Consider the following 9,525-nt stretch of genomic DNA (forward strand, 5'->3'; position numbering starts at 1 on the left):
GAACCCCTTATATATCTCAGAATCCACTTGACTGCCTCCCAATGATTCTTTCTTGGCCTGCTCACGAATTTGCTCATATGTGCAATGTCTGTCCTTGTACACACCATAACATACATCAAGCTGCCAATAGCTGAGGCATAGGGCACCTTACTCATATGGTCCCTTTCTTCTTCTATCTTCGGTGACTGTTCTTTGCTTAGTTTGAAATGACTACCGAAGGGTGTGCTCACTGGTTTAGCTTCATTCATGTTGAACCTGCTGGGAATTTCCTTCATATGTATACTCTAACTGTGAAAGCTTCAATGTACCATTAGCCTTGTCTCTAATGATTCTCATTCCAAGGATTTGCTTTGCAGTTCCCAAATCCTTCATTGCAAACTATTTTGACAATTGCTTCTTTAGATTATTAATCTCCTCAATGCTAGACCCTGCAATGAGCATATCATCTACATATAACAATAAAATGATGTAAGAATTGTCAAAGAACTTAACATAACAACAATGATCAGTTTCACATCTCTTGAACCCAATTTTATGCATAAAGCTATCAAATTTCTTATACCACTGTCTTGAAGCTTGTTTTAGACCATACAAGCTCTTTCTTAGTTTGCAGACTAAATTCTCTTGTCCTTGGACAATAAACCCTTCTGGCTGAATAATGTAGATGTCTTCCTCCAAGTCACCATGAAGAAATGTCATTTTCACATCTAACTGCTCAAAATGTAGATTTTATGTAGCCACCATTCTCAGTACCAGTCTAATTGTCGACATCTTCACAACTGGAGAAAATATTTCTGTGAAGTCAATGCCCTCCTTCTTCTAGAACCCTTTGACAACTAATCTGGCTTTGTAGCGCTTGCTACCATCATGTTTGTTCTTCCTTTTGTATTCCCAATTGTTGTGCAAAGCCTTCTTCCCTATTGGCAATTCAGTCAGTTCCCATGTTTGATTCCCCAACAAGGAATCCATCTCATCCTTCATGGTTAACTCCCACATGCTTAAAATTTCATCCTGCAAGGCTTCATCATAACACTCTGGCTCACCACCATCAGTTAGCAGGAGATAATTTAGAGCAAGTGAATAATGCTATGGAGGTCCAATGGTCTTGGAAGATCTACGGAACACAGCTAAAGGTGTATTATGATTTACTTGTGATTCTAAATTCTCCTTGTCATCTTCACCCTTTTCCTGGATAGTACTTTCAGTCAACTCATCTAAGTTAACAAACTTAGATTTCTTCTTATCTATCTATGTGACATCTGACACTATAGTTGATCTGTCCTTGTACATAACTTGTTCATTAAATATCACATTTCTACTTCTGATGATTTTCCTGTTTTGTTCATCCCAAAACCAATAGCCAAATTTCTCATCACCATAGCCAATTAAATAACACATTTTGGACTTTGCATCAAGTTTACTACGAGCATCAGAATCAATATGAACATAAGAAACACAACCAAAAACTTTTAAGTGAGAAAACTTTACCTCTTTATTGCTCCAAACCTCTTCAGGAAGTCTGAACTCCATGGGAACTGAAGGTCCTTAGTTTATCAGATAAGCTGCAGTACTAACAGCATCAGCCCAGAAAGTTTTTGGTAGTCCAGCATACAACCTCATACTCGTAACACACTCATTGAGAGTTTTATTCATGCGCTCAGCCACACCATTTTGCTGTGGTGTCCCAAGAATGGTCTTTTCCATTCTGATTGCACGTGCAATACAATATTCTCTTAACCCTCCATCTATGTACTCTCCTCCATTGCCTGACCTCAAACACTTTACTTTCAAACCTGTCTCTATCTCAACTATAGCCTTCCACTTTTTAAAATTTTCAAATACATCATATTTATTTTTAAGAAAATAAACTCATACCTTTTTGGTTAAGTCATCAATGAAAGTAACGTAGTACCTTGAACTTCCAAGGGATGCAACGGGAGAAGACCTCCACAAATCTGTGTGCACTAATTCCAAATTTTCAGCTTTCGGTGTTCTGCCGCTTTAATTTTCAAGAAACTCACAATTTTTTGCTTTCTTAAGATACAACTTTCACACAAGTCAAAATCAACGAACTTCAATTCTAATAGTTTCCTTTTCGACAGCAGCATCTTCATCCCTTTCTCACTCATGTGACCAAGTCTGTGGTGCCATAAGCTTGTATCTGTACTTGCTTCAGCAATTGCAATTTTGTCTCTTGTACTTGAGGTAATGTATAGAGTACCGGATTTCTTTCCACGAGCCAATACTCTGGCTCCCTTTGTAAGCTTCCAAGTGCCACTAGCAAACAACATTGCATGCCCTTCATCATAAAGCTGTTCGACAGAAATCAAATTCCTTCTCAGGCCAGGAATATGTCGTACCTTCTCCAGTAACCAAACAAACCCATTTGGCAACGACATGAGGATGTTTCCCATACCCACAACATCCAAGGCTAAACCATCAGCCAAATACACCTTACCAAAATCTCCTGCAACATAGTTTTGTATGATTTCATGGTGTGAAGTGGTATGAAACGAAGCTCCTGAGTCCAAAATCCAATCATCAAGTGGACTGTCTACTGCAAGAAGTAATGCATCCTATACCTCTTTTGTTACAACATTAGCAGAATCATCCTCATGCTTCTTCTTAATAATTTTGCATTGTCCCCTAAAGTGACCCGTTTTCCCACAGTTCCAGCATTGTCCTTTTTGGCCAAATCTAGATTTACTTTTGTTTCGATTATAGTTTCTAGATTTTGATCTACCCCGATCTGAATTTTGGTCATTACCCTGCCTCTTGTCTTAAGGTTTAGGGCAAAACCAGATCCTAAGGTTTCACCTGCATCTCTTCTGCAAATCTCCTCAACTAGAATTAAATCTTGTATATCATTATACTTCAGTTTTTCTTTTCTAGAAGAGTTGCTAATTGCCATCCTCATTGCCTCCTAACTGTTTGGAAACAAAGATAAAACGATCAGTGCATGAATCTCATCATCAAAATCAATTTATACAAATGATAATTGATTTGCGATAGTATTAAATTCATTCAGATGTTGTGCTACTGATGCATTCTCTGCCATCTTCAAATTAAACAATTTCTTCATCAAATGTACCTTGTGATTTGCTAACGATTTTTCATACCTACCATACAAAGCCTTCATCAGATCTTCCATAGTCTTCTCCTTCACAACGTTGTGTGCAACAGACCTAGATAGAGTTATTCTTATAACTCCCAGTACCTATCTGTCAAGGAGAGTCCATTTCTTGTCCTTCATAGTAGCAGATTTTTCTCCTAGAAGCGGCAAATGTAACTTCTTCCCATAGAGATAATCCTAGATCTGCATCCTCCAAAATCCAAAGTCTGTGCCATCAAACTTTTCTATTCTAGATGCCTTTCCTGCTTCCTCTATCATTGCTCCCACTCGAACGTAACCCTAGGCTCTGATACAAGTTGTTGGGAATCAACAACAAATTCCCAAAATCTATGAGAAACAAAATAGATAAAGAATACACGCCAAAGAAAAATCAATCACATGCACAAGATAGTATTTACATGGTTCGACAATTTTGCCTACGTCCATGGAGTTGCAGGGATTTCACTATTACCAACAAGAAAAATACAGAGAGTGCCCCGGTACAATGCTCTCTCTCTTGCTCTCTCACGAAGTGTGACCACTCCTTTGTTCCATGGACTAAGCCTTAGGATAGAAATTTCTCATTAAAGCAAAGTCGGGTTATCATCCAGATTGAACGCAACTAGGCTTCACAAAAGCCCAACATCATTTGTTGTTCCTTTTTCTTTTTAATTTATTCTTTTTTCAACACTTTGTTGCACAAACTTCTACTTATGTACTAAAGAATTTGCATGAGAAATAAGAAGGAAGACATACCAAAAATGAAAAATAACATGAAAATATATCTTAATAATTTTTTAATGGTTTTAATTGTGTGGTGGTTGTCAAATAACTTAGTGCTTTTTCTTATACTTTTTTTAGTATGTTAATTGTAAGAAAATTTAAAACAACTATTTGAAAAATAAATTATAATATTAAATTTGGATCATTCCAATATGCCTTATTTAGATTTTGAATTGCATTAAGAAATGAAATTTGGAATAGCTTCCCAAGAGGGGGGGGCGTGAATTGGATTCTTTTCGTTTTTAATATTATTAATGCTTATGACACCAAAATAATAAAGTAATTAACTAACAATCACACTTCAAGATACTGAAATTTAAATTCACAAGCCAATCAACCAAATTAAACAATTCAACCAATCAAGTAAGAATTTTAGAATCTTTATCAGCTACCCTGTAGATATTCTCAACCTTCTTTGAAAAAAAACCTTTGTATGCACTTCTCTTGATTAAGATTTCCGCAAATTAACCAACGTACTCCCTTTTAGGTTTCCGCAAATGGTCAATCGAAATGTACTTTCTAAATATCAAGAGTCTTCTTTGATTCTAACTTTAGATCCCGCAATCTGCACTTTAAAACACACAACAACAGATTGTACAAAAAATAATAAGTAAAGAAGAAAGAAAGACACAAGGTTTTTACAAGGTTCGGCTTCAACACAGCCTACGTCCTCACCCTTGGAAAAACACCGAAGGGTTCCACTATAGCAGTTCTGTTACCGGGTGGAAGAACACCTATTTACAATCACTCCTTGGTTAAGGCTAGAGCCTGCCTTCTCCAAACAATAAACCCTTGTTTGGTCAATGATCTAACAACCTAGAATCATTCAAAATCTACAAGAGAAATAATCATAAGATTGTGTACAAGAAACGCTCACACAAAGAGCAGGTTAGTACAATTTATCAAGAATGAAATACACTTTTGAAGCTTTAACAAAAAATTCACAAAATTCCTTTTCTCTAGATGAGAAATCAGCAATCTAACTTCAGGAATTGATGAACAAGAATATCAGAATCACAACACTTTCAGTTTGCATGAGATGATCAAGATGAGGCTTTGAGAGCAAGAGAGCTTATGAGAGATTTTCAATGCTTGGTGTATTCTGATTTACAAAAACCATGTATTTATAGGCTTTCAAACAAGTTTTCTTATTGCTAAAGTTTCCTTAGAGAATTTCCCAAGTTGTTAGAAAATTTGGAGCCCAAGCAACTATTATTTAAAATATTAAATTTTAAAAAATTTGCCCGTTGAATAGTGTTCAGATGACTGGAGAGTCGAGTTTAGTCATCTGAAGTTCCTAAGACCCTTTAAAAATGAACTTGACACAGGGTCAGATGACCGAAGATAGGGTTCAGATGACCGAAGAGTCGGCTTCAGATGACTGAAGAGTCAAGTTCAATCATCTGAACAGCTACTTCCTGTTTCTGTTTCTTCTCAGAAAATCTTCAGACGTATGAGCTTATTCTTCAAACATCTGAAGTAATTCTTCAGACATCTGAACATGAAGTTCAGTCATCTGAAGTTACAACTTCAGTCATCTGAACAGACAAAAAGGCTGCTGAAAAATATTTTCCATAAAAAATGATTTGCTCTCTTAATCAAAACTTGTTTTAATAATCCTAAATAGGTTTTTAAGTCCTCATAATCTCTTAGAAAAGCTTCAAAACATATTTCAATCGATATTTAACTTTGAAATACTTACAATGGATTTCCTAATAACTTTATATGCCATGCTTGAGATCATTCTCATGCTTTTTGCTTTTGAAGTTCTTTGAATATGTGCTTGAACTTGCTTTATCTGCCAATGCTTTAGCTTTTCTTTGGATCACTTGTTAGTTTAACTTTCTTGATGTCCCACACTTGATCCATACTTGATCTACACTTGATCCATACTTGATCCTTGATTTCCTGAAAGAAAAACTCAACCTTTCCACATTAAAATATCCTTTGTTTGTTAGCACCAAAACTAATTGAAAGACCTTATTAGGCCAACAATCTCCCCCTTTTTGATAATGACAAACAAGGAGTAAAGATAAAAGTTTTATGTGAAATAAAGTACTCCCCCTTACTCTAGGCACTCCCCCTTACTATAGGCATTAATAAGAAAACCAAGGAACCATGTAGATAGCCATGTAGTGCATAAAAAATCCATGTTCATAATGTGTTCATATGTATCCATGTTCATAATGTGTTCATTCTTTATTTATCCAAATGGTAAGATATTGCTGACATTGCTGATATTGCTTATATATCCTTGCTTCTTATCTTTACTTAGAACACTCTCTCCCCCTTTGTCATTAGTCAAAAAGAGTAATAGGATTATGAAAATCCGTCAAGAAGTCATTCTTATAACAAGATGTAGTCGGTACAAAGGGTCATCTAGAGATGTTTCAAACAAAATTCATATGTTCCCTTACATATAGCAGAAATGTAACACAAAAAGTTTCATAGCATCATGATTACAAACATCTGAGGTACATAAGTCCTGATACTCTATTACATACAAAAAGTTTCATAGTGACCTAGGCTACGTAGTTTCTAACTATCCTATTCTTCTTCTTCAGAGCCATCTCCTTGCCCTTCTTCTTCTTCTTCTTCTTCTCTTGGGTTCCTTCTTCTTTAGTATCTACTTCATTAACTTCTTCTTCAGAATCTCCTTCATTTTCTGTAGAGTCATTATCGTCATCTCCACTTTGAGGAGCGGAGCTAATATCGATGGGATCACCTCCCCTAGAAGATCTAGCCTGGTGCTTTTTTATGTGAGTGACACACTGATCAAGAGAGGTAACCTTTTCTTTAATATTCTGAAGTCCAGTGCGTACTTTAGAGGAGAAACTGGAGAAATCCCTTTGGAATGATAAGAACCATGATGGCGTATCATGAGATGAACCAAGATCCTATGTAGAAGAAGATTGTGCTGCTACTGATACTAATGCTGAGGCTAAGGCTGAGATTGAAGTTGAACCTGAGGCTACAGCTGAGGTTGGTGCTGCAGATGCATATTAAGTCCTACTTGATTTCAAGTACCATCCTGAAATCCCCTTGTCATACCCCATTTGCTTTAGGGAGGTCTCATTGAAAAGATCATAGCGGGTTCTTTTTATAAAGAATTCAGAACTATTTGCAGCATGAAGATGGTTGAAAAGAAGAGTAAGAATCCCTCCATAGGGAAGAACAACTCGGGAGGATTCAAGTTTGGTCCACATCCATCGAATGATTAAGCTAGCTAGGTCTAGTTTCTTTCCTTTATGAAGAAACCAAAGGACAAAGCATTCAATATAGGAGAGATGATCAAAATAGCCTTGTTTAGGTAGGATATTGTTTGCAACAATTTTGTGTAGAATTTGGCCTTTTAAGCTTAATTGTTTGTATAACGGAGGACGCCCAAAATAGATAGGTTCTTTTTCCATGATTAGTGGAAGGAAAATTTCAGGAGTGAATCCTTCTTCTAGAATCCAGGATTGAGCAAACATAGGACAGTTGAAATCACCTGGAGTAATTTTGAAAATGGGAGACAATATTTTAGAATTTAGCAAATTTTTTTTCCTTTAACTTCTAAAGAAATAATCCCATTTTCATTTGTCATATTAGCATAAAATATTTTGAAAAGATGAGGATAACATTCTTTGGGTTGCTGGGTGATAAAATCAAACCAACCTATGGCATGAAATAAGGGAAGGATATTAGGAAATTCAGAATTGAAAAATGAGATATCCAAAATTTTACCTAGGATTGGATCTACTGTATTGAGTGAAGTATGATAACGAAGCCGGGCTCGAGGAGCCACAAGCCACTTGTCAAGGTTTTAAGCATCTTTCCCAAATGAAGACCCTCAGTTGGTAGTTTGCTTGATACAAGGCATGGAGATACTTGATTGTGAATGCCCTAGATTTCGTGGAGTGATTCTTTGAAGAGGGATACAAGCTTTGGATTGAGGGTTTTTTTTTAGTGAGGAGAAGAAGAAATAAAGAGGAAGATGTTCAGATGAGTTGAGCAACCAACTTCAGAAGTCTGAAATTAGGGTTTTAGTCTGTGAGTTATATTTAAAACCGACTTTAGATGACTGAAGATTAACTTTAGTCGTTTGAAGATTTTTAATTCTAGAATTTGAAGAGACAGTAGGCTCCCAGACGTCTGAAGTTCCAGGTTCAGTCATTTGAACATGTTTGCTATAGTGTTCAGTCGTCTGGGGTGTGTAGTTCAGACGACCGAAGTTCAAAGAAATGTTGTAATTCTTTTTCTAATAAACCTCTCTGCTATGGATTAGCCCAAGTTCTCTCCAAATATGTATATATCTTTCTTCACTTAGGGGTTTTGTAAAAATGTCAGCCCATTGGTCATTTGTATTTATAACTCAAGAATTTTATCCTCTTTTTGAACATGATCTCTCAAAAAATGATGCCGTATATCTATATGTTTAGTTCTTGAGTGTGAAAATGGGTTTTTAGATATATTTATGGCACTAGTGTTATCACACTTTATTGATATTGTCTTATAATTTAGATTGAAGTCTTTTAATTGTTGTTTCATGTATAAGATTTGTGTGCAACAATTTCCGGTTGCTACATACTCAGCTTCGGCGGTTGATAAGGCTATAAAGTTTTGTTTCTTTGAAAACCATGATACTAAGGAATGTCCTAGGAAGTGACATGTGCCACTAGTACTTTTTCTATCAATCTTACATCCAACATAATCAGCATCGGAGTAACTTATCATTTCAAAGTCAGTGTCCTTTGGATACCATAAACCTAGATCAAGTGTTCCTAGTAAGTACCTAAGCATTCTCTTAACGACTATTAGATGAGATTCTTTAGGTGCTGATTGAAACCTAGCACACATACACACACTAAACTTAATATCAGGTCTACTAGCAGTTAGATATAGTAAGCTACCAATAATTCCTCTATAGTGTGTTACGTTTATTTGTTTTCCTTTTTCATCTCTATCAAGGCTTGTGGATGTACTCATTGGGGTTCCTATGGGTTTACATTGTTCTATATCAAACTTTTTAAGCATATCTTCGATGTATTTAGTTTTATTTATAAATGTTCCATTTTTAACTTTTTTAATTTGTAATCCTAGAAAATAATTTAGCCCCCCGATCATACTCATTTCAAATTCTTTTTGCATACATGTGGCAAAGTCCTTGCATATATCTTCATTTGTAGCTCCAAATATAATATCGTCCACATATATTTGAACTATTGGCATATATTTGTTTTTGGATTTAATGAATAAATTACTATCAACCATTCCTCTTGTAGATTCATTTTTAAGTAGGAATTTACTTGACCTTTCATACCAAGCTCTTGGAGCTTGTTTCAAACCATAAAGAGCTTTTGTTAATTTAAATACATGGTTTGGATTTTTCAAATTTTCAAAACCTAGAGGTTGTTTCACACACACTTCTTCATTTATATATCCATTTAAGAATGCACTCTTTACATCCATTTGTTATAACTTAAAATCCTTATGGGCTGCAAAAGTTAGAAACATTCTTATTGCTTCCATTCTTACTACTGGAGCAAAGGTTTCATCGTAATCAATTTCTTCTTCTTGATTATAACCTTGTGCTACTAGCCTACCTTTATTTCTTACAACAACTCCATTTTCATCCTTTTTATTTCTAA

Source organism: Malania oleifera, chromosome 1 (genome assembly GCF_029873635.1).
Source record: "Malania oleifera isolate guangnan ecotype guangnan chromosome 1, ASM2987363v1, whole genome shotgun sequence".
In the NCBI taxonomy this organism is placed as follows: Eukaryota; Viridiplantae; Streptophyta; class Magnoliopsida; order Santalales; family Ximeniaceae; genus Malania; species Malania oleifera.